The following is a 26,708-nucleotide window of genomic DNA, read 5'->3' as shown; positions in this document are numbered from 1 at the left end:
TGTGTGTGTGTGTGTGTGTGTGTGTATGCACACATGCGCACACGCATGCATGTGAGTTGAGTGTGTGTTTCATTTGGAAGAAATCTGAAGTATTTGAAAAAGGGGTTTTAATAGAAAAATAAGCCCTCTTTATTTAAAATACATGCTGCAATACCAGTTGCACAATTTTTTACTGTATCATGCCTACAGTTTCATTTTGTTTTACGGATTTGATTAACACGTTTTTATCATCTGCGTAATTTTTGTGGAACCATTCTCCAACTTCTTGGCTGAGTTGGTACAAGACTTTAATTATCTCCTTCATTTGGGTGTAAACCATTATCTACAGGATTTAGAGCATTTTATTTACTTCAACAAACAATTCTTTGAGGAGCTGCTGCTTTCTGTGCTCTGGACCAGTCATCGGGAGGGACACAAGGGTGAGTCCACTGGTAGTTTCTGTCCTGAAGATGCTGACAGTTTAAAATGGCAATTCTCCAGTGTGTCCCAGAGATGGAGGCCAGAGTTCCTCAGAGTCTCTGCACACTCCATGACGCACTGGCATAGTATCTTCAAGTTAAAACAGAGACTTTGTAATTGTAGGATAAACTGGACATGATTGGACGTAAGAATTATGTGTAGACATGTGTTTGTGGATACCAAAGATTTAAAATAAGAAGAAAGAAAAAGGTAGGGAGTATTCTATATCTAAATTTGTCTATGGATTGGAAAAGGGCCATTGTTATTTCAGTTTATTGTGGTTTGCGGTCCTCGTTCTGTTGGAAAGGAGTATAAAAACCAATCCAGTATGGTGGGTTCGAAGCCCTTCCAAGGTCAATGTTTCAGGTGAAGCCCTGCTTGCTCACTTTGGGGGGGGGGGTTTATCTTGCAAAACTTCCAGTTCCCCTCGGTGCTCAGTCCTACTTTCCCTGATGCAGCTGCTCTGAACTGCATCCTCCATCCCTCCCCAACCCACCTCATTCAGCCTTCTCCTCTGCATTTTCCATAACAGGTTCTCCCCGGCTGCCCCATCTTTCTAAGAAGCAAGTGCAACTCAAATTGAGGACTCTTCCATCACACCCTTCTCCTTTCAACAATCAGAGTGAATCTTTCCTCTGCTTCCATTTTATAGCCTTTATACTTAGCAAAGTCTCTGGCCATGGTGGGTAGCAGGAGATGCCCTTTACCAGCCAAGGCGTGCTCAGAGCAACGCGGATCATTCAGAGGAGGAAACGGAAGTTTAGAGAGGTGCTGCTGCAGGTGCCTTGGCTGCTGAACAGCAAAGCCACAGTTGGAAGCCCAGTCTCACAGCTCCAAAGACAGAGCTGCTTTCTCCACATCTCCCAGCCTCCCCTTCATCTTCATGGAGATAGGCAGAGATGCGCCTCCTTCCTATCTTTACACCTGGCGACTGCTCAGAATACATCCATTGAATTGAATTTACATTAGGGGGAAAAGATGATGCCATATCCCTCAGCTGCTACTGATAAAGTTTAAAATGACTGATGCTATTCAGTATTGGTGAGCAGGTGCAAGGTAAGAAAAAAAAAACCCTTAATATGTTGTTAATGGGAGTGTTAATTAAAGTAGTACTTTAGAATTGCCAATCAGAATAAAACCATATGCCTGCCTTCACATGTGATTCTGGTCTTAGAAAGTTCTTGCTAGGAGATAATTATAATCCTGTGCAAACATATGGGTGTGTGCTTATTGATCACAGTGCAATTTATAGGAGGGAAAACTTAGGCAACCTAAATGTCCATGATTAGGGAAATGGACAAATACGTCAGGGAACCCTGTAGGATGGGGTGTTATGGAGACTTTTAAAAGGTTAATGGAGATCTGCATGCACAAACCTGGAAGGGGGTTCACTGTGCATTGAGAAGTAGATATTGACCTCATAGGGAACAAACAAAACATATGTGCCAAATTCTTAAATTGTTGTGCGGGAACTTTCTTCCCTCTCAGAATAGTGAGGATGAGCCAAAGATGAGGACCGTTGATTCTAAGCACCATCCATTCTAAAGAGAGGCTGTCACCACATGCTGGCGAGCTAAGCGGGACCCCAGCCCTCCTTACTCCACTCACCTCCCTTCTGACCTCTCCAAGCAGATTAAGAAGTGTGTAGAGGCTGAAGTGAGAGGTTGTTATTATTATTCTCCCCAAAGGGGCAGGGGACGGAAAGGCAGACACAGCTTAAATAGGGCACCATCTTAAGACAGGCAGTGTCTGCTGAAAGGGGAGACAGCGGCTAGGGAGAAGGAGAGCAGGAGGAAAACTGATGGAGGGTCAGGCCTCTGGAAGAGGCTGGGGAGATGGGAGAGAGTGGAAGCTGGAGGCAGAGCCTGCACAGTGTTGGGGCAGGGAGACAAAGAGGGACCGTCAGAGAGATACGGGGTGATTGTCACCAGCTGGTAACCAGTGTCTCCAGAGGCTGCCAAAACCCAGCAATTAACCCACCCCTTGCCCACACCACACGCTGGAGACATCACCAACCTCACAGGCCAGATCGGGAAATGTGTCGGAAGTGTGGTCCCACAAAGCAAGGGGTTTTTAAAGCTTTCCTTCCTTCGTCCTCTTCTCTCCAAAACTGGAAGTTATGTGGGAGAAGGAGAGATGGAGGAAGCATCCTGAAGTCTGGTTACATGTTCTCTTCAAGTAGCAAGGGGAACAGCTGATGTCAGGGAGGAAAGAGATGAACTTTGAGTTTGAAATTAAGTCTACAAACAAACAAAAATAGGGACGCACCTAACCAATTTTAAAGACTGAACTTCTAACAACTCCAAATGTCTGAAAGTTATGAAAGTGGACCTAGACCTTATTAAGGGAAGTCCTACCCACAGGGGAAGGAAGACCAACATAATCTAGGTAGAGAGAGTTACTAGAATTAATATAAAGTCCTTTATGCCTATCCCTAAAGGGGTGAGAGCTCATTAAATTGATTATGTGGGGTGAGCACACACACACACTCACACACACACACACACACACACACACACACAGGCGTACACATAGAAAGGGGTGCACAGTTAGGATAAACTCTGCAAAGGGCTTCATGGGCCAAACGCACTCTACTTAATTCCATCATTTTTGGTACCCAAGCAGCCAGGGGGCTGGACCTGGTCTGTGGTTGCAGTTTGCCTCTGGTCTAGGAGAAATAGCCAGGTGTCCATCAAAGCGTTAGCCTTGGAGGACTGGGAAGGGTGTGCCAACAAAAACTTCTATGGACAGGTGGATCGGCGGGATCTTCCTGAAAGTTTTCTTGGGGTCAAGCATAGAGATATCCCCATCACCATCCAGTGTGGGGGGAGCGGTGTGTCCACTGGTGTTGAGTGGGACTCAAGGGCAAAGGGAGCAGGAGCTACAGAGTGTAGGGTGGGGGCTTCAGCGGCTGCAGAGTGGACAGATGCTGCCCAGAAGGAGAATCCACAGCCTCTTGGGAAGGCAGTGAGGCTTTTTGGTGGACTCCATGCACATGCCCAGGTCAGCAGGGCATCATGGTGGGTGTTTCCCATTGAGATCTAGTTAGTCACTTCCCTATGGGTGGTGAGAAGTCCTTGCATGACTCAAAGTATCCCCTTTTGGTGCCATCCAGGTCATGTCAATAAGCCCAGGCAGTAGTCAAAAGTAGTATAGACAGAGGATTAATCTAATCAGGAGTCAGATCCTGGCTTATCAGGGCAATCTCTGTGGCCCTTGGAGAAATCTTGACCCTCTGAACCTCTCTCAGTGACAGGAGCAACAGCAACAACCAATAGAAGTAATTCTTTCCTACCATTTCAGACACCTTATCCGTGGTCATCATAACTTCCTCCCAGATAAATATTGTTAATAATACCTAAAAGGAAGACGAGCCCGTAACAGGCTTCTTGGGAAGATGAGAGAAAATTCATGCTAATTTCCCAGTTTAGCATTTGACACGCTGCTAACACTGTGAAGTTAATGCCCTTTTTATTAACTTGCTGAATGCTTTCAGGAACAGTATGAACAAGGCACTAGGAGTGGAGCTAGAACAGATGGACATGTACTACAGGTCTCTGTGACTCTTCATGAGGTTTCTCTAGGACATATCCCAGATGAGGGAAGGGAGAAGACAAGAGCGAGGCAGAGACCCTGGTAACCTGAGCAGAAAGAACCCTTTGGATGGCACTCTGAGCAGGGAACTCTGAGTGGAACCAAATGGTGTTGCTGCTTCATCAACATCCCGTGAACATCCACAGATGGCTGTCCCACAAAAGAAATCAGTTACCAGCTGGTTGGCTGGAGCCCAGTGGTATTAGCTTCCTAAAGCTGCCATAACAAATGTGGTGGCTTAAAACAGAAGAAATTTATTCTCTCACAGATCTGGAAGCCAGAATCTGCAATCAAGGTATCATCAGGGCCATCCTCCCTCCAAAGGCTGTAGAGGAGAAGCCTCCCTTGCCTCCTCTGGCTTTGGGTAGTTCCAGGTGACATTTGGGTGCTGGCTGCATTACCATCATATCTACTGCCTTTCTTTCCATGGTCCCTTTCTGTGGATATTTCCTCTGTGTGTATCTTACAGCAACACTTGTCATAGGATTTAGGAGCCATTCAGCTATTCCGGGTTGATCTCATTGCAAGATCTTTAACTTATTTATGTCTGTAAAAAATCTTTTCAAATGAGGTCACCTGCACAGGTTCGCAAGGTGAAGATGCTGAAATTCGGCCCAGCGCACCAATAAAGCCTAAGACACGACCATGAGATATTTAACGTGACTCTAACCCCCAAACCATCTCAGCACATCTTAGAAACCCAGCAAACATTTGCTGAATGAACGAACGTATCAGCATCTTTGTTTTATCAATGGGGGAAACTGAGACCTGGAGAATGATCTAGCTGGGATCTCAGATCTCTATGATATCTAAGCTTGAACAGAGCCTCGATTTCCTGCCCTCAGTCTGAGGCTCTTGAATTCATGGTAGGCTAGGTACCCATGGCCGCTTCATGACAAGGAAGGAAAACAGAGAGACAGTTGCCCAAAGTCACTGGATGAAATGAGAATCAGAACTAGCCCTGTCCTGGGAGTCTGGGGTCCTGGGCCCCAGACTCCCAGGACAGGGCTAGTTCTCCTTCATCTAACCATCTTGAAGGCATTCTGACACCAGGCTTGGAAAAGAAGTCCCAGAAAGCCAAATGAAGACTCAGAAAATAAATGGGGAAACGGAAAGACAGCATGCAGTATATTTTATCAACGCTCAAAAGGTTGGTGACAGGATCATCTTTTATTTTTCCAAGTTTTCTTTTTAAATTTCCCCCAGTACATACTATTAATAATCAGGAAAGGCCAGGTCCTGGCCCAGTGGAAAAATTTCTGGAGTATATCTTTATATACTCAGAAACATGCCCAGCCCATGAAATGAGAAGAAAAGCTGCCTCAGCACCCTGAGAATTCCCCCCAAAGTCTCAGAGTTTTTGCAAAGACCGGAAAGCGATGTAGGAAAAAATATTCAAACATGCTTCAGAGGTAAGACCAGGTCTTCATTCACACCATAGTTCTCTTGGTTTGATTCTAAATGCTAAAGCTAATAAAGAAAAAAGGAAAAAAAAAAAAGGAAGAAAGTTATATTCCCTCAATACCTCATCTTTTGTTGCCATGACAACATGCAACAGCAGCACATTCTCCTCATCCTCAGGCCCCTGGGTTTCCACATTCAACCTAGGCTGCGCTGACCATTTGCCTTCTGGACCATCCCACTGGTGGAACTGCACCAAAACATGTCTTTGGATGATGCCTATTTTAAAAATGATGTTGGGAGACTTCAGTAACATTTAAGATGTCCTGCTTTTCTCGAGACATTGTGGGCTCTGATACCACGGTCTCAGTTCCCACTCGGCTGTTCAATTGGTTTGAACTGGGTGTATGTGGTTATCCCTTCCTGGGAGCACAGAGTCTCCACTGTTTCCACCTGCCTGCTTCTCTCCTTCATGGCACCTGCCTGAGGACACTTGAATTTGAATTTCCTTTTTGTCAACTGGTATCCATTCACCTAACTGTGTCATTCACGTTGTTTAAAGAGGATCATTCAAAAATAGGCAACTAGAAGTCATCTCGACCTTCAGATGGGGACTTTGCCAAACTCTATTCTATCAATTCTCTAGAAAGTGTTGGCGTTGGAAGCATTCCATTGGTTTTCCTTTAGCATCTCCCTGCTCTGAGTTTCCATAATGCTAGAGGTCTCTGCTCCCTGGGTGTCTGTTTCTTCTTAGTCCTGGACATCTCCACTCTCATACTCTGCCCAGAGCCAGAATATGAGCATCTAAAAGTATGCCAGACATTACTGCCCTAAAGCAATGCTTCTGGTGGCCAATTCTCTATCAAAATGATGCTTTTAAGAGTAAGTGAGGTTTAAGTTCAATATCTACATGGGAAATGATTCTGAGCTTTTGCATTTTTTTTCTCTCTTTCTCTCTGGATGTAGAAGTTCTTTTATAAAAATCTGTTTATGAAAGAATAGTAGGAGGGACTGTGGACACATTCTGCTTGGAATTATGCAGCATTATTTGACTCAACTTGTGGGAAGACATTATTGCCAGGCATGGCAACACATAGTAGATGCTCAAAATATATGAAGGGGAGGAGGGGAAACAAGTAGCTCCATATATAGGTTTCGGTCTCTCCATTTTGTTTTAGCAATCTTTATGGAGTGCCAGTGATTTAGGAAGCTTTCTCCTAAGCCTGGTTGAGTTTCATTTGTTTACTCATTTATCCATTCTCTCGAGTATCTAATTGGCTCTCCTGCAATTCCCATTTTCGTGTGGGACTTCGGCTCGGTGATTGTCAGCTCAGAATCTCAGCACTTGCCCAAAGATTCTTCAAGAGCAAAGTGTTGCTCTTATCATTAGCAGTCCTTGCATTATTTGTGATGCTGAAATTTGACACAAAAGGCTTCTATATCAGTTCCACATGGTAGGCTATAAACTCTCTGTAATCACTTAGCAAAGAAAAGTCTCCAGTAGGCTTTCCTATATGCTAGAGCGGCTCACCTAAACCGTAAAGCTCTCTGTGATGGGTATAATGGCAGGCTCTCCTCTGCTGGCTAAGTTCACTGAACCATACCTTGATAACATCCAGAGGGTAAGTTCACCAACCAGTAAATTGCAGTTTTGTTTTATGAGATTGTGATCAAACCAATACACCATGCAATAGCATGATACTTGGCAGAAAACTGGTCCCCTATCCTCTTTTGATGAATGAATGAATTCACAGATAATGAATGAACAAACTGGGTGCTAATTTTCCAAGTACAATGAAGACCTGAAAATCATTTGGCTTGTGTTCTAAACACCAACTCAATCCCTCTCCTTTCCATCAGCTACCTTTCTCTGTGAGGGACCTAAACACAAAGCTCTTGTGTTGGCTTTTATTCAATAAATTCAGAATTCTGACAAAGCTTAGTATCTCACATTTTTCATGGCAGAGATTTGAAAGAAAATTCAGCAAGCTTCCATCCACCTGACAATAGAACGTGGGGAGACAAAACAAAACAAACAAACAAACAAACAAACAAAAAAACATATCTTCTAGAAAAAATTTGGAGAATCAAGAGGAAAGAGAATCGTTTTTTAATTGTATAAGGAGGGGAGAAAACTTGGGGAGAGTAGAAAGGTATTATATTTTTTTTAGGCGAGAACCCATAAAACAATTGAGGACGGTGTTATTTCCTTTCCAGGATACAAATCTGCAGCCGAATTCTGAGGTCTTAATTTTATTCTAGGTTGGTTATGGAATAAGAATGTACTTCTTAATTTTATGATTTTATGTTTCATTTTTTTTAAAAAAAATGAATACATGTAAAACATGTTCACTGAACACAATTCACCCAACATAGGAATATAGATTAAATCAAAGTCAGGTTCCCACCTGCCCCTTCACCTCCCATCTTCCAGGTCCTGAGAACAGACTCTGGTGGAAGTCGGCATTCGCCACAAAGAGGTGCCCTATGTCACCAGGGCTGGGGAGGAGTGGAGGAAGCAGAGCTGGACGAGAGAGAGCTTGAAGAGCAATGCAGTTTCCCCAGAGGCTTTATCTGAGTCAGAGGGAAGCTTGGGAGCTGGAATGGACCCTCAGAATTGTTCTAGAAGGAGGGAAGGAGCAAGACCTCTGTATGCCACCCGGTTCCACCATTCCTGGAAGGTGAATTGCCCCTCACCTCCTGCAGAAAGGGCTGTGTATTTGGAAGAAGTAGCTGTCTTTGGCAGAGGGCAGTTCCTGGGGCCACCAGTAGCTTTGAGCATTGTTCCTCAAGGGAGAGTCACATGTCAAAAATCACTACATTATGTGTATTTTTCCAAAACACACATTCTTTCTATACCTACATGTACACACACACACACACACACACACATACACACACACATACACACACAAATGAAAGGCAGCAGAGCTTGGTAGTTAGGGACACTTTGGAGCCAACTTTAAAAAACTCACTCAAGCTCTCTGGGACCCAGGTGCCTCCTTGATTCAAATGGCAATGATAATTGGACCAATCCTCGAGACGGTAGGAGAATAAAATGGTTGAATTAGCGTAAATCTCTGAGAATGAAGGCACTTTGCCTTTGCCTCTTCTCAATGATCTTGAACAACCTTCCCTTTTATTCCTCCGGATGCACTGTATTCTTTTAGTAGCAGAACAGCATTTCTGAATCCTGAATCTTGAATGCTGGGGTGGACTGGCCACGATTTCTTTCATAGTTCTTTTTCTGTTGTGCATTTAGCTTGTCTCTGGTTTCTCATAATAACAAGTGACGTAAAAGTGAAAACTCCGGGCTGGGGATCTAGCTCCGTTGGTAGAGTGCTTGCCTCACATGCACAAGGCCCTGGGTTCAATCCCTAGCACCACCAAACAACAACAATAACAACAACAACAACAAATAGGGAGATAAAAGTGAACCCGCCTTATACACATATCTGTAGAGAGTCGGAAGAATGCTGGTAGGATGGGTTCCTCAAAGTGGGACTGTTTGACAAGGAATGAATGCATTTGAAATCCTGGCAGGTACTGTTCATGGCTCTCTGAGAAGCCTGTGGACCTCTTGCTGGGACCTCAGCAACACAAGGGGACAGAGTCCTTCTCTCCCACACCCCCAGCAGAGGTTAAATTTCCACGTGTTCAGAGGAGCCGGTCTTCTGCAGAACCTCTCCCTGCTGAGCTCTGCGCATGTGGGTGGTGTCACAGGAACCACCCCTCTGCCAGGTTCTGACACGTGGCCCACTTACTCCTCCCCACTGCGGGTTCCTTTATTGGCCCCAAGTTCTCCATCTGTCTAGAGCAGGCGGCTTCTTTTTGTGTCATTCCTATTTTTCTGGTAACTGAGATCTTAGACAGCCTGGCCTACAGTCTCATTCTCAACGCATTGTTCATGTGGATCTCCCCCTACTCTTCTTTTGGATTCTGTTTCTTCTTTTCATTTCTTTTGATGGTGCCTGGATGGGAGGTGACATGGGGCAGGACAGGCCCCAGGAGTTCCCGCCACCAGCTGGCTTGTGGTCACTTCTCTGCCAGCAACCACTGGAGTGTCATCCTCCTGTTTGATCCTGGCATTAACAAGGCTGGTTCCAGCTCACACTAATCATTTTGTGGGTTGTTAGGGCCAGCGCAGTGGCAGACACAGAAAGAAAGGACATGTCCGTGTCTTCAAATTGGTACTCTGAATTTTGAATGTTTTCTGCTGACATGTGGCGGCATCTCTGGAGGCCCAGGGTTTTAAGCATCCTCTGTTTTCTGCCATGCTGCGGCATGAAGGACCTCCCAAAGGTGATCACTTTCTCCTTGTGGCCCTTGCCATGTTCCTTATAAGAAATGTATCTGTCCCACAGAGACAGCGACTCTAAGCTTGCTCAACAGTGTTTATATGAATGAGCTGGAGTCAGGCATGGTGATGCATGCCTGTAATCCCAGCAATTTAGGAGGCTGAAGAAGGACGATCTCAAACTGGAGGCCAGCCTCAGCAATTTAGAAAGGCCCTAGGCAAACTTAGTGAGACCCTGTCTGAAAATAAAAGATCTGCTTGGGATACAGCTCTGTGATTAAGCGCCCCAGGGTTTAATCCCCAGTACCAAACAAACCAACAAAAAAGTTGGTGGTCTTCTGTGATTATCCCCCTACCTCCCACACAAGAGCCACAAGGAACTTAGACAGGAGTGCTTCTACCTTCTCAGTCACTATACGACTCTGTCCCATCTCATCCAATCAATGTGGTGAAGCAAGCACCATCTTGCTTCCAAAGGTAGAAGCGATTACTTTGTGTTCTATGTGGGATATGTGGGTAGGAGAGACTGAACTTGTCACAAACTGTACTTTATGCAGGACAATGACTCTTCCTGGAGATGAGTGATGTCATTAAAGCTTCTGTAGAGAACCATAGCAGAGGGATGCAAACCTTACATTCCAGAGATACAGGTTGGCTCCTTTTGTCTGCCTGCCTAGATAATCTATGATGGTACGATTCTCAGCAAGAGAGGAATGATCGCGAGGAATATAATGAAGACAATATTTACTTCTTGAACACTTCTGGAATTTTGCATTCAGTATGATGGAGAAGGTGCCTGGCAGACTGACCTTCCCAAAAGATAGCTATAAGCTCTGAACTAAACAGTCAAAAAGACAAAATGTACTGAGATGCTGGGGAACCAACAGAGGGAGATGGCTTTTCTATGGCAGCTAAAACTTAAAAGAAGAGATCAACAAAGTGTGAGTCTTCTATTTTATTGTAACTTTGTCCTGAGGGTAAACCAGAGTCATGTGACCTAGGCTGGCTCAAAAACCTGCCACTTTTCTGGTCTGAAGAGAGACAGAATTTGAGATGACTGGCCACAGCTCCAAAAACTAAAAAGGGAAGTCCAGAAACAATAACAAGAGAACCCCAAGTTCTATGAGTCACTCTGCCCATTTCTAGTTGATCCCTAAACCACACATATGTGAGGCAGACTGAAAAAAATCTTGTTAAGGGAAAAAAAAATGCTCGAACTGCCACCCACCACAGGTAAAAAGAATATGTAATTTGAGGCTAAGCAAAGTTCATTGCCTACTAAAACAAACACAAAAATCAACACTCTTCAGAGGAATATAATAGAACCCAGAATCTCCACTTCATACCAGCAGAATGACTAGAACACAATCTGAAATTTCTCTGTAAAACAGAGCTAATAACTGCTTCTTGAGGGAAGCTTAAACCTAGTAAAAAATTTAGTACAATGTTTGCAAAGAGCCTGGCTTCCAACTTACATTTCAATGGTTCTCAAGAAGGTTATCATGGGAAAGAGCCACCAAAAGACTGACAAATGTAGTAAACACTGACTTGTTAGATTAACCATATATGTCATTTCCAGAACATTTAGGCTCCAGGACCCAGAGGGGATAGACATACACTGAAAGGGACATCAGTAATCTAGTTATTTATCAAGGACACTGATGAGTTATCCAGAGAAATTGATAAAAGAAACGTTGAGTGTACAAAATAAGCCAACTCTGGAAACAGGAGTCAGGAAGCTAATTTGAAAATATTCTTGAGAAATCAAACACATCATTTATGTAAGTACATGATGGGGATAGAATAAAGACAAGAGTAGGACCACCTATGTAGAAGCTGGGTACAGTCCTGGATTTGAGAGGTCTGGAAGACAAGTTTGGATCGGGTCCATAGGTGACAGCTAAAGTCCCTCTGAGATGGTTAGAAATTTGTTACCTATTTAAGAAATATCCCCTCACCTTGGAACTCCAGGTTAGTTATCCCTTTGTCCTTTCAGAAAGAAAACACTTCAGAGTTAAATTCAAAAGTTTCCAATGCCCTCAATCAGTAAAATTGAAAAATCCAATATCTGACCAAGATTGTAAGAATGCCTGACTGTTCTAGGTGAAGAAGCATCACCTTCATAATTCAGGACCATGGCCAGCAAGTATAAAGCACAGTTTAATCGCTCTTCAATATTATAGATTTGCATCAAATAATGAAGCCATTGGTAAAATGTGGTCAGAGTCAATGAATCTCATCTGGTTATTACTGATTAGTGTTGGATCAAAGTTTTATTTCCATGTTTAAAAACAAGAGAGATACAACAAGGATGCAGAATCTTATTGAAGATCATTTTCTTTTCATTGACTTTAACATCACCATCTTTGAAAGAGTCCAGAAATGAAAATCTTTCCATTGGTATTCATGAAATTCTTGTTTGCACAATAGTAAGTTGGTGACAAGCAGAAGAGAAATTCTATTTGATGATGTGTACTCAAAAGTATTTTACTTGTTTCTTATTTTCCTGCTTTCTCCCACCAAATTACCTTTTTTTGCCATAATTAATATGTTTATAATAATTATTTTCAGTACCTTGTGGCAAGGACTGTCCTGATCACATTACAAATGTTACTTCATGTAGTCTTCTTCATAATACTGTAAGTAGGAACCATTGTTACCATCTCCATTTTACAGATGGAGAAACTTAAATGAAAGCTTAAAGAGATCAGCTGCATTGAAGGATACATAGCTGGTAGGCAGCTGCATTAGGATCCAAATGCATCCATGTGGTTTCAGAGTTGGTGATCCTAACCATTGTCTTCTTGCTGATCCTATGTATTATCCCCATAGTTGGTATTCAGTAAATGAGGGCCAATTATAACAATAATGGTAATTAAATCTTCAGATATCATAGGCAATTTCGTAATGCACTGTCAATTTACTCATTCAAATAGCAGATTATGCAAATGTGCTGAGAGCTTGTATGATGCAAATTTGCTTACAAAATGTGGGAAAATCGTTCATCCCTCCCTGTACTTCTGCAATACCTTTTCTTATTGTAGCATCGGCACCTGGTGCCATTTGGGTGTTGAGTGAATGCTTGTCAATGTGTGGCTCACACTGGTCGTAGAGTATAATGATAGAAATATTATCATTAATGGTATAATTGTCAGATAAGAATTCCATATTAAACAGAAAGTGCTACTGGAAGGAACATCAGTGTACAGAATGAACTTGACAGGTCTCCAGACTGAATGACCTTTCCAAAGTCTGGCAAATTCTTCAGCAGAGGAAGGTAAATAAATATGCCAGGGCAAATCTGTTCTGTTCTGCCCTGTGGTGTGGCACAAGAGATTTGTGCTGTCTTTGAGGACCCGCAGTTTTTGCAAAATTTGTCAAGACATTTCTGCCTCTCTGTCTCATTCTCAAGTTTGTCCAGTTCAGAAATGGGACAAGGGAATTAAAAGCCACCACTTGCCCCCTCCTTCCATCAATGCTTGATATTGTCAGCCTTCAGAATCTGGGTTAACTTCTGTTACAAAACTAGGACCAAAATAATCACTAATGCACAATGTACCAGGCTGCAGTGTTCCGTCCCCTCTTTCATGTGAAATTCACTCCCTTGACTAAGTGGCCCTTTGCAAAGCCAGCCTTGTAACTAATGGGCCTTTGATCAGGTTTTGCTTCCTGGCAGCTGAACATGTGAATGGATGTTTATCCCAATTAAGTAACGAACATCTGTATCTTCTGCCTGCAAAGTGTCCCCTCATTCCCAAGAACCCCCGTTGTTCTTAAGTCATGGATAACATCTTCTAAATCAGAAGAAGTCTGCTTGGGGGAGCCGAAGGTTGTGCAGTTTGGGATACTTTGGAGAAAAAAGAGCAAGACTTGAAGGAGTGGGAGAATCAGATTTTCTAGAATCTTTTAGTATGCTCTAATATGGGGAAGGAGTCTACAAGCTTTTGAACACCTGAAAATGCTAGTGTGCAAGGTACTTCGCAGACACGATTTCACTTTATCTGCACGTTGATCTTAGGCATTAAAGATCATTAGCACCGTCGTACACACAGGAGGAAAGGAAGCCAGAGAGCCAAATGACCTGTTTTCTGATTTTGTGGTTTTGTCAGTGGTCAAATCATAATTCAAACAGCCCAATTCCATGTTCCATGGGATTCCAAAGTCTTATTTCCCCAGCACCTGGGATGATCATTATATACTTTAACATATAGGAGGAACACTACTGGGTTTCAGCTCTCAGTTTGCTTCCTTCAACCCCTATGACCTTGAATATGTTCCATATCCACCCTCCCCTTTTCTTGGTGCTGGGGCTATAACCCAGGCTTTGCACATGATGAGCTGAGTCTGTGCCCTACCATTGAGCAACATCCAGCCCTTCCCAAATCCCTTTAAATCTGGTGCACTTTATCTGCAAATCTGAGACCTACCAGCACTTTCTCAGCTTCCCTAACGAGGCTGTTGTGACTCGGATTTTCACAGGGCCAGGTGCTGCACAAAATGTAAATTATCAGCATGCTTCACAGCCTGCCTAGCTGCCTCTGCTCCTTCCTCTGACATTTTGTTGCTTCCTTTTCCTGACTCTCTGAAAGCAACACTTGGGTCTGCTTTGCCAATAGCAGATTTGTTTTCATTATTAGGGATGATTCTGTCTTGAAGTTGGAACAGAAATGGCAATTGAACGTGCTTTCATGGGAATTTCAAAAATTCCATTTTTCTTGGGGAAAGAAGAAATAGGAGCCAATGGAACAGCAATTAAACCCATAGTTTAAAAACAAATGCTTCTAAGGCACAGATGATATCATGCCATAGTTGGAATTTCTCCTGTTTTCTCAGGCTAGAGGAGCAGGGGCAGCCCTCTGAAATCCCTCGCCAGCTGTCCGTGCCTGTTCCAGAGGCTGCCACTCCCATGCATGTCTTTGGCAAATTTTTCTCGCCAGCCCAAACTTCTTTTCCTCGCAGAACCCAGGGAACCATGAGGGAGCCTGGCAGGGCTTCAGCCATGAGTGGCTCATGTGGTTGATGTCAGAGGGGTCTTGCTCAATGGTGGCAGTTTCCCAGAACAGAGACTCATGGATCACACAAAAGAAACCATCAACTGAGTCACCTGTGTCCCAACAGATTACCCACCTAGCCCTTCCAATGCCCAGATTAGTTGATGGCCAACAGGAGATAAAAGAAAATCACGGCCTGTCTAGTCAACTTCTCCTCGCACCTGCCACTCAAGTCCCTGCATATTTTTATCCAGAAAAGAGGCTAATCGGACACCTCAAGGGTGCTAAACCACTGCTAATTCCTGGCCCTGGAAGCCCAATGTCTCATCTTGTGACCAGAGTGCCCATACTGGGCAAGATTTCCCAGTTTAAAAATTAAAAATCGACTGCCAGGAAACCTGTTTGTCAGTGCCTCGAAAATATTAAACCCAGAATTACAAGATGACCTTGTACTTGTACTTCTTGATATGCACCCAATGGAATTGAAAACAAACCCCCCTACATAAATGCTCAAATATACCATAGTCAAAAGATGAAAACCAAAGGCCTCTCGGCATATGAATGGATCCAAGGATTTTGGTAGGCCTCTACAATGAGATATCATGCACCTGTAAAGGGAATGGAGTCCTGACACACTCTATGCAGTGGATGACTCTTGCAAACATTGAATGAAGTGAAAGAAGCCAGACACAAAGGTCACATGTTGGCACCTTTCTGAACTCATCAGAATAGAAAAGTCCATAGAAACAGAAATCACATGCTGGCAACCAGCGGCTGGGGAGGTAGGGAAGGACTGATTAACTGGTAAGGGGCTTAATTTTGGAGCATTGAAAACGTTTTAGAACTAAATATAGGTTTGTACGTACAATGTCATAAATGTACTAAGCGCCACTGGATTATTCACTTTAAAATGGTGAATTTTAAGAGATTGCATGTTAGTTTTTAAAAGCTGACTGAAATTCATTTAAAAACATGGTGTGGCAAATGGGCAGAAATCACTATGTGATAAAGCATAACGAACAAAATGTTAACTGCAGAGCCAGGTGGTGGATCGAGGATATTCTTATGCTATAAAAGTCAATGTCTCGGGGTATTTAAAATCTTTCATAATGAAATGTCAGGATGTTAGGAAAGCAGTGAAACCTGGTACTTATCACCTCATCAGACAGTTGGAAAGCAGGTACCAACATCCTGTTCTCCAACATGCCTCTTCTGCCCTTGGGAACCTGTCAGGATAAATGTGCTGGGCTTCGTCCACTAGATGCATTCCTCCCCTCCCCTCCCATCCCCACCTGACCCATCTGCAGAAAATGCCATCTTTTCATGATAAATCTGTCTCTTAAACACACTTGTAAGAGGACAGACCTGCCAGGTGACTTACTGTCTCCAATCCAATTAACATGCAGAGTAGTTTCTGGATGAGAACCCGGACGTAAGGATGAATAAAAGCAGACACAAAATATTGCATGTTTCATGTAGGTTCATTGTATATGACAGAGAAATACAGACAGACACAATGAATCTATCTGTTTAAAGGAGGGGTGGATAATGCTACCTTTGGGGCTTAGTTAACTGAAAGGCTCATAATGGGATCTTCTGGGGTCCTGTGCCAGTACTATTTTGTGGCCTGATCTAGTGTTCATTGCACAAATACATTCAACTCACAGACATCCATTGAACTCCAATGTGAGAATCTTTTTTTTTTTGCAAGTAAAAAACAAAGATCAGTAAAATAAATCAGCAAAAACCAAATCTACTTATTTAAAATGATTAAAGAGAAATAAGGGATTTAGGGTGAGCCTTGACTTCAGTAATTTGTGTCATTTTTAGAAAAAGCAGAGGGACATTTGAGATGCCAAATAAGAAGAGAAACAACTACCCATGTAGCAAGAGTTGAAATTTTACAGTAGAATGCCATATACTTTTATTCCAATGGCTTTGAAAATCCTGATGAAATGGATGCCATTCTAAGAAAATGCTAAGGTTGAGATGATAAAGGAGCAGCAGCCAATCACAGACACTGCTGCTGCCAGGAGTCTGGACACTAGCGAAATTCACAAATCCTGCTTCTCTTCCTAACACCTGGAGGTCACTGCAACCCACACTCAGACTAATCAGTTAGTAAATGTCTAGGGGCCTCTGTGAATGGCAGGTCCCTTGTTCTGCAGAACCCATGAAACTCTGCCGTAGAAGTCACGGTTGTCAGAGTCTAAATCTGTCTCTTATGGAATTGCAGAACATCAGAACAAGTCCTTCTCTTGGTTGCCTTCCCAAGGCAGATGATGACAAGTTAAGAATAGGAAGGCTCAGATCTATTAGACGGGTGTGACGTTACATTGGGGGATGGTGTTTTGGTTAACTTTTTCATTTCTGTGACAAAAAGACCTGACAAGAAATATTTTAGAGGGGGTAAAAGTTTATTTAGGACTCATAGTTTCAGAGGTCTCAGTCCAAAGAGGGCTAACTCCATTGCTTTGAGCCCCAGGAGAGGCAGGACATTGTGGTGGAAGGGTGTAGTAGAGAAAAGCAACTCAGGACATGTCATCCAGGAAGCAGAAAGAGAGAGCTCTACTCACCAGGGACAAAATATATACCTCAAAGGCACACCCCCAGGGACCTACCTCTGCCAGCCACACCCTACCTGCCTTCAGTTACCACCCAGTTAATCTGTTCAAGCAGATCAAAGCACTGATTAGGTTAAGACTCTTGTAACCTAATCATTTCTCCTCTGAATTTTCTTGCATTATCTTTCAGATGAGGTGTTAGGGACCATCTCATGTCTAAAACATAACAGATGGGGATAGAATTATGTTGTAATAACTTGCCTTTTATGTAAAATAAGAAGCCACCTTTGGATTCCTTTGTAGATGGTTGAAAACGTTACTTTTGCTTTAGGTAGATTTTTTTTTTTTTTTTAAAGAAAAGTCAGCTCAGGTTGCAGGGAAGTGCAAAGACATCACAATCACTAAATTTGGGAAATGATCCATGAGCAGCTGAACAGAATGTGGTTGAGGGAACTTTTCCTTTTGCTGAGCCCTAACTGAACATGCCAGGGTAAGAAGGAAACTTTGGACAGGAAGAGATGGGTCAAGAGAACTAGACATTGAGGATAGAATCAGGAGAGAATCATCAAAGAGCACCAAAGTTTAGGGGGTTGAGCATCCTGAACTTTCTTAGTAACTTTAAAAAGACAGTTTCTGCACTGAGAGAACAGATCAGCCCCCCCCAAATGGGTGAGAAGTGAAATAGAGGAGTATCCTTCCTTAGAGAGGTAGCTGGGTAGGTTGGAAGTGTTAGAAAAGGCTTTTCTCTTGAATCTAAAGCTGGAGAGGAGCTTGTTTGTTTAAGGTTAGAGCATTTTGGGAGGCCAAAGGGAAAGATCGAGTTGAAGATGTTAAGCAAACAAGAGGGAAAATGGAAATAATTGACGGAGCCAGGTCGAAGATTCCAGAGGTGAGAGGCTGTGGACTCCAGGGGCAGGTCTGGCTCTGGAGAGGAGGCTGGATAATAAAATTAACATCATCTCTGGAGTGGATCGAATAGTGACTCCACATAGATGTACACATTTCGTGAGCCTTAGTACTTGTGAATAGGACCTTGTTTGGAAGCGCAGGGCCTTTGCTGATCTAATTCAGGATCTTGGCATGAGATCATTAGGGATTTAGGGTGGGCCGTAAGTTCAATGGTCACTGTCATTATAAGAAAAAGCAGAGGGACATTTGAGAGAAGCAGAAACAGGGGAAATACAGGGTAGAAGCCATAGGAAGATGGAGACAGACTGGAGTGGGCAGCCCCAGGCAAAGGAACTCCTGAACCAGAGGACAGTCCAGTGTGCCCAGGAAAACCTCATCCCTGGAACAATCTCCCTTCCTAGTCTCCTTTCAGCCTTCACTGTCCATCACCCTTGCTGGGTGATGTGCCCTGACTCTCTCCAGCCCTGTCACTTTGGATTCAAAGCATTAAACCCTGTAGTCTGTCTCTCCAAACCATGAAGGCGTCTAGAACACTCCAGCTAAAGAGGCCATGAAGAAAAGGCACGTGATACTATATTTACACGTATAGCTTCTGCTGCCTGACTTTCATTTACATATTTTCTTGTTTTTTTTTTTTTTTTTTTTTTCCTGGGCACCCGCACAAACACTCATTTTCATGTTTGGCCTACGGACTGCTGATTCCTGCATCTTAAATTCAGTTTTCTCAGTTTCTTATGGTTCTACTAACGTGCCACCAATTGCAGCATCACAGGACTCCAAGAATCATTTATTTGAATCTTTTTAGATTCCTTACTGGGACTCAAAGAAGGGGGAGCTTAATGTTTTAGATTCAATTCATTGAGAAACTGCCAATTCAGAATCTACTATAGACCACCTAGATGCCAAAGAGGGTTCGAGGAAAAGATATGTGATAGAGGAAGGCATTGGTTCGCACCATGTTAGTTTGCTGTCTGCTCTCTATCAGCTATTTTGCTAAGTATTAGAAATACATGCATGAATAGAGGAAGAAATCGGAGTCTAAGAGCTCCCTGTATCACGTGTAGTTGGGAACAAACATCTCATCAGACAACACAATTGCCATATAGTGATAATGATCTTGCGGGATAAACGGACCCTGCCACGGAGTTCTGGGAAGAGATGTTTCTGGAGACTGGGTAGGAGCATTAGCTCCTCTCAGTCCACCCTTCACCTTTCCACCTGCTTTGTGCTCAGGGAAGGGGCCTCTGTGAATGGCCTCCCCTGGGCATGTCTTCTGGCTTCCAGGTGGCTTCAGTTAATAGAAGACAGAAACAGGACGTGAGAGAGTAGGAGAGGGCCCTTCCCTATCGCACAGATTGGCAGGAGCTGCGTGGCCCTGGAACAGGCCAGTACTTCCGAGATCCCCTGTGTTGGTCTAGCCTTGTCCCAGCAACTGCTTCCCCTTCCTGCTTCCAGGAACAGCCAGGGCTACTCTGCCAGCCTGTACGGGATTCCCTTAACCCTAGCCAGGCCTTAAAACAGCCCTATCACTCAGCCTCCAGTAAAAATTCCCTGGAGTGTGAGGTCTTGTTTCCTGCTGATCCCCAGAGGATGCTGGAGCTCAGGGATGCTTCATGGTGGGGCAGAGGAGCTTGGCACCGAGTCCTGAAGAACAGGCACAGTTCTACCAGGTGCATACAGTGGGAAGGGGAGGGCTGAGGACTCTCAAGCCTGGGAGTCTGGGGAACCCTCTGCACCATTCGGGACTAATAAGGAACTCCAATCTTCATAAAGGGAGGTCTGCAGGGAGTGTCAGAAAATAAAATCTGGATGTCCGAAGGCCTCGGATGCCTTGCTAAGGCTTTGAGGGTTTTATCCCACAAATCGTGAGAAATTTCAGAGACGCTGACAATATTCCAATGCCTTGAATCCCTCGAGGCTCAGGTAGGAAAATGTATTTCAGAAATGGGCCGCCAGTGTAGATCTCCATTCCGAAGTCGTGTGTCATTGTTTTGCATTCTTCCCCGTTTGGTGGTGAATCAAATCGACTTGCAGTCTGTGAGCTGAAGTAAAACTGTTAACTTTTAAAAAAATTAAAAATCAAATCCCTTCAGGAAGCTTCTGGGCCTTCTCCTTATGTATTATGGAAAACAGGGAATGTTCCTCGGGAGGAATGTCAGTTTTGTTAAGTTACAGAGAACATTGCTGTGTTTCCTAGGTCCTTGCACAAGGGCATGCTTGAACCAGGGCTCAGGTCTTGGGGGAGAGGAAGAGGAAAGCCAAACTGAACCCTGGGGGTGGCCGACGAGGACTCGTACATGGTGGTGGGAAAGAAGGAGAAGGAGAAGGAGGAAGCATGAGGAAGAGAGAAAAGTGTGGAGTGGCCCCATCCAGTGGAGATAACATGTAAACCGCAAATGCAAGATATATGTGCCATTTAAAATCACAGAGTAGTCACACAAAGAAAAACGAAAGAAATGGAAGCCACCCAGGTGTCCGAGGCTGGATGAATGAATAAATCAAACCTGGTACATACATATGATGGAGTAAGATGCAACCTTGAAAAGGAAAGAAATTATCAGGAGGCAGAGACAGGAGGATGACAATGTTCAAGGCCAGCCTTGGCAACTTAGCAAGACCTTATCTCAAAAAAAAAAAAAAAAAAGTTAGATCAAATTAAAAAGGATTGGGATGTAGCTAGGGGCAGAGTTCCCCTGGGCTAATCCCAAGTAACATACACACAAAAAAAACCCTAAATAAATAAATACAAAAAAAGGAAAGAAATTCAGACACATGCTAAAACTTGAATGTACCCTTATGACAGTATGCTAAAGTAAAATAAGCCAGTTACAAATACAGACAAATGCTGCATAATTCCACTCACATTTCACTAGAAAAGTTCAGTCTATAAAGACAGAAAATGAATAGTGATTCCCAGGGGCTGGGGGAAGGGAAGTTATTTAAGGGCTTTCACCATTTCAGTTTGCAAGATAAAGTGTTCTGGAGATATTTGCACAACAATGTAAATGTACTTGACACTCTGAACTGTACACCTAACAATAGTGAAGATGATGCGTTTCGTATTGTGTGTATTTTACCGCAGTTTCTTTAGAAAATAAAAAGAGTCAGGGAATATTTATTTTAATAATGTTTTATGGAACCCATTATGACCACAGCATTATTGTTTGACATGTAACCAGTACAAAAGTACAAATCTATTCAGATATCCTACCTTTTTTTTTTCCTTTCCGAACTATTAAAGTCTAGTGTGTATTTTTACACCTGGGGAGCAGCTCAGTTGGAACCAACCATAGACCAAGAGCTCCATGGCTCCATGTGGCTAACGGCTTCCATACTGGGCACAGCAGGTCCAGAGCACGGCACAAAAGCAAGTACTTGGCTGAGACTTGTTTTTCTAACAGGCATACCAATGGCTTGCCTGAAGGTGACGTTTTCTCCAGAGCCTTCTTCCCTAGGAGCTTGCCTTCCAAGCACCAGTAGGAATGGGCTGAGACCTACATGTTTTTATGTAGCACCAGGGGTCATCTCAAAGCCACCCAGACCAGGAAGAGAAAGAGATCAGAAGAGGCGACGGAGCCCAGTTCCTTGGGCCCTAGAAAATCCTTTGATGTTCCTATCCCAGCCATTATTGCTGCATTAACCTGTTGGTCCATCAGTGAGGTGTGGTCAGGCAGAGGCGGTGGACATCAAAGTCAGACTCACCAGCTCATGGTCTGAGACAAGCCATGAACAACGTGACAGAACCTCAATCACTTCATGGATGAAATAGGGAATGGGATGGTGGCTCTCCCTAAGGCAGTGGTGAAGATGGAATCATGCGTCCACAGAGGAGTGATTAGGGGCAGCCTGCTGAGTGGGCTAGTCTGCTTGGGCTCCGGCTGTGGTTCTGACTTCCAAGTGCCCCAGGCCTCAATGCTCTTCCCTCACTCCCTGACCCTGAACACAGGACCCTGCTACTCTCCAGCATAACCCACTTGTCTCTCAATTTTAAAATCCATAAGAGAGGAGAAGTAATAGTACACAACCATTCTGGGTTGCTATGAGGATTCAATCAAATAATGGAGAGAAAATGCATAAAGCATGACCCAACCCCGGGGACAGCCCCGCAAGAAGAAACAATTTTGCTGGATGGAGGATTGGAGAATGCATCTGAGAAGAAATCAGAAGCTCTATTTGCTCTTGAAAGAAAGCTAGACTGTAAGCCAGTAACACGAGACAGACAGAGGAGTGTTAGCGTATGGGAAGTCCTTCTGAATGTCTTGCCTAGATATTTAACTTCCAAGTCTTTTCTCCTTTCCTGAAAGAGTAAATGCTTTACCCAGTCTGTTAGGTGTGTTGATCCTCTGAAGAAGCAGCTAGGCCTGACACTCAGATCTACATTTGGCTTCCAGTGGCCCCCAGTTTGGTGAAGCAGTTTCTCTCCTAACAAGCCTTTGCAGACTGAGAAAGTCAATAAAGCTTCTAACCTCCCCCCACCCACCCATTGATCTGCTTATCTATGGATGGCAAATCTCACTTCCAGGACACTCTTATTTCCCACTCGGGCCAGTCAGGGTGGGTAAATGCATGCTGAGCTGCAGCGTGTCTCCCACTGGGCACTCTTGGCCTTTGCACAAATAATTATTGAATGAACAAAAGAGATTAGCACTGAAGCAATTTATAGGGAGCTACACGGGAGGTCAGGGAGAGCGCAGATTAATCTCCACGTCTTCGATGAGATACAAGGGAGGAAGAAAGAAAAGAGAAAACAAATTGTCGATAACATTATTCTTACAAGACGTAGGAAATGAAAAGAAGTTTACTACAGCTCTTATTGGCAAGGGGTTGGTGTGCAGAACCCCCTAACCCCTTCTGGCTCCCTCATGGAAGCATGCAGTGAAGACCATCAACGATGTTCCTTCCCCCCTCCTCTCTCTCTAAGAAATGCGCTAGTTCTCACCATCCCAAGGGTTCCAGTCCCAGGCATCAGCTTCAGACCCTGCTCAGGAAGTGAGTTTACTGCTCTGCTGACTCTGTCGGGCTGGAAGAGGAAGGTAGAAACGTCTGGGGAGTCTTCCAGGATTGAGCTCCAGGGCTTGGAGATCATTCTAGGCTGGCTCCCTGTCCAGGGGGCCCTGCACCTGGCTTCCTCAGGTGGCCTGGTAGAGGATGGAGAGTCGTCATCATCCTTTCCTTCTCCACCCCTTACAGACATGGCCAGGGAGGCTGCAGAGCATGGCTTCCCCACGGGGGAGACTCAGAAGCTGTGGGCTTGTCCTATGAAGGGTGACTCTATCTGGCTCCGTAGGACTCAAATGCTAGCCTCCAAAAAGGGAACAGCGCCGGGAATGGGGGCACATGTCTGTAATCCCAGCAACTCCGGAGTGAGGCAGGAGGGTTGCAAGTTCAAAGCCAGCCTCAGCAACTTTGAGAGGCCCTAAGCCACTAAGCGAGACCCTGTCTCAAAATAAATAAATAAATAAATAAATAAATAAATAATAATAAAGGGTTGGGGATGTGGCTCAGTGGTTAAGCACCCCTGGATTCAATTCCTGGTCCAAAAAAAAAAAAAAAGGAAAAAGTGACCAGTATTTTTTATGGCTCCTAATTTAGGAAGAAAAAATTAATAATAAAGAATCTCATGTGCTTAAGGCACAAGATTGATAGGTAAATTGATGTTATTTAGACTCTATTAATGATTGTTTGGGACAATATAATTACATTCCAGATAAGAGTTTGGTAATAGCCGTGAAAAATAAGCAAATAAAAACATTGTTTTTACCCTAGTAACATGCATGTTGAGCATCCATTCCTCTTAATGTATTTTCAACAGAAATAAAGAAGCATAGGCTGCAGTAATATTCGTAGAAGCATCACGATTAGGGACAAGCTGGAAGCAACTTAAATCCCCCACAATTGCTAAATAGATTACGGCACACCCACTTAAGAGATTAGTCCACTTAATCTAGCCACAATTAGCCATCTGTAGGAAAGTTGTTCTAGAATGTGGGAAAGGAATAATACTGGGGGAAAAGGCAGAACAAGTGGGTACATCTGGTCTATGGTCACAGTCGTGTCCAAAAGGCAAACATGGACGAAGCTGGGACACAACATAGAGACTAACGGGAGGTGCCAAGAGGTGACACTAGACACCAGCAGAGCCATCAGATCATTCATCCTGCAATATTTCTTTGGCTTTCCTGAGTTGCTCACTTTAAACCTTCTCAGCTTGCCTGTGAGGGCATGCTACTATATAATAAGTGGGTCCAGATATTGTGATGGTCCCAGATATTGAATGCTTCCTATTGGGGTGGCCTCTTGAGCTTCTTGCTGTTTATTTGCAGGTTTAAACAGCTCACCTACTTATCCTGATGTGCCACGGCATGAGAAAGGTTGGAAAGAGCTGCGTGGGTGAAGGATTCCGTGTAGCAGACAGGTGGTTCTTTCCTCTCCCCAACTCCCCTGCCCTGGTTCGTATTTCACTGCACATCCCATAGCAGCTTGGGAGCTGGGGCTCTGCCCCTCCCTCCAGCGTAAAAGCATGCACTGTGCACCCAAGCAATGGGCTGACTGCTCTCCCCAGGCCAAGTCTCAGTGGGAAGCACCTCAGACTCATCCCCACTTTATACACAGCTGCTCACAGCAGATTCTCAGGATAAGTGAGGCACCCCTCCCTTGCTCCCACCCTCTCCTCATACCTCTCCTCTTGGAGAACATGAGCTCCTATGTTTTTTACTACAGATGTCACGCATGACATGCTCAGCAACATCAAAGCCTTAAAAGAAAGAAAGAAGAGTGTGTGTGCATGTGTGTGTGTGCATGTGTGTGTGCACGCCCCGCATCTTCAGACAACCAGAATAGGAGAAAGGTCATGCTTCTACATTTCTGTCCACACGTCTGTCCAGCACATTATTTAGCACCAGTAACAACTATTGTCTAACAGTAGCTCCCTAGGCTAAGAAAGCCTGCTGCTGGCTGCGCAAGCACTTTAAAGCAAAAGCATTCTCTTCTGCCCCTTTTCAACTTCAATCTATTCGATGTTTATGGACAGCAAATTCTAGGGCTTGGTCTAAAACAAAACAAAACAAAAAACAAATGAACATAAAAACTTTCCCAAAGTTCAAAATGGCATTGATGATGCTGAGGGACCCCTGTCTTTGCCCTGGGCTGAGAGGATGGATAAAATGCAGTGGATGCTTTTTCAGAACTGGATCTCGCTCATTGAACTCTTTGAACAGTAGTAGCAACTGAGAGGTTAAATCCTGTTGAATTTGGTGCTATTTACTACAGACACCTGGAGCTGAGGATCAGAGATTACCAAAGTCACCCTCACTCTTTTGCAGCCAGAAAGATGTAAACACACTCCCCACCCCACCCAGGAGAAGCAGCTGGGTGGCAAAGCAACCGAGATCCACACATCTGCAAAAGAAACTTGGGAAAAGATACCCCTGGAGAGTCGTCCTGCCTGCAAAGCTCTTTGGGGCTCAAGTGTCTTTATTTGCCCTGCAGCCCGCTCTCAAAGATGAAAGAGCAAAAGAGAAAACAAAAAAGAAAATATTCCCCCACCAGCTGTTTACATGTTTCACAATCAGCAAACAGAGAAAATACAATTGCGTGTGGGCACACTTCTATACCTCCTTAGGAAGAGGAGGGCAGACCCCAGATACACTTATTAACTGTGCACATTGCTCTTTCCACCCCGAGATGCAGAAAAAGCCCCCAAACTGCACATGCACGCCCCCCTCATAGCCAAGCCCCCTCCCCAGCATCCCCGTCCCCAGCTGCAGAGAAATCATCAAATGCTACTCACACGCGGCCGCCTCAGCCTCCCTTTACCTCTCCCCAGCCTGTGCACGGGCTCCGGTCGCGGTCGCGGATGCTGCTTCTCCTGTTGCAAGTGAAAGGAACCTTCATCGGCAGAGATGGTTTTCCTCTGGGCTGCTTTGTCTGAGATTCCCCAGAAGAACACCAACTCGTTTATGTCATTATCCGAGTTTGATTGCTCCCCTAACACTGGCAGGGCTTTGGGGCTGTCATCTTCTACCGTCTGGGTTTCTGGTGAGAGAAACAACAGACCTGAAACTGACAACTGATCGCATCCAAACACTCCAGGGGATGGCAACCCAAGACTATGAAGTAACACATTAGCTCTCAATGATACCTCACCAAGCCGTAGATCATCTGTCTCCCATTGGCCCCGGGAGCCTAACCCAGTTGAAGACACATTATTTATGAATTTATACCTCCCAGAATGATTCCAGGTAAAACCATATGGGCATCAAAAAAAGCATAACACCGCAGGATTGTACAACCCTCAGATGTGTTCGATGCTGTCAAAATCAATAAAGAAGCAATATTATTGGGTGGCTATAGTTAAACGGTTTTAGATAGACTAAGACTTCTATGAATTTAGATACACCTAGGTTCAAATGTGCACTTTATCACTTATTGGCTGTGTGATTTTGGATAAAGATTTTTTGTTTTTCCTTGTTGAGATCCTTTTTTAAATTGCAT

At 44.0% G+C, this 26,708-nt stretch overlaps 1 protein-coding gene across 1 annotated transcript in view; it reads right to left on the bottom strand.

Moving 5' to 3' along the window:
* The window catches only part of Ankfn1 (ankyrin repeat and fibronectin type III domain containing 1), a 383,862-nt gene extending 357,561 nt beyond the window's left edge, over nt 1-26,301 (bottom strand). The window contains exon 1 of the mRNA XM_040269006.2: nt 26,005-26,301. The gene's annotated coding sequence lies outside the window, so the exon portion shown is untranslated. The remainder of the gene's footprint in view (nt 1-26,004) is intronic.
* Between the last annotated feature and the right edge of the window lie 407 nt (nt 26,302-26,708).

Source organism: Ictidomys tridecemlineatus, chromosome 3, assembly GCF_052094955.1.
Source record: "Ictidomys tridecemlineatus isolate mIctTri1 chromosome 3, mIctTri1.hap1, whole genome shotgun sequence".
Lineage (NCBI taxonomy): Eukaryota > Metazoa > Chordata > Mammalia > Rodentia > Sciuridae > Ictidomys > Ictidomys tridecemlineatus.
This window is presented reverse-complemented; position numbering and strand designations above follow the sequence as displayed.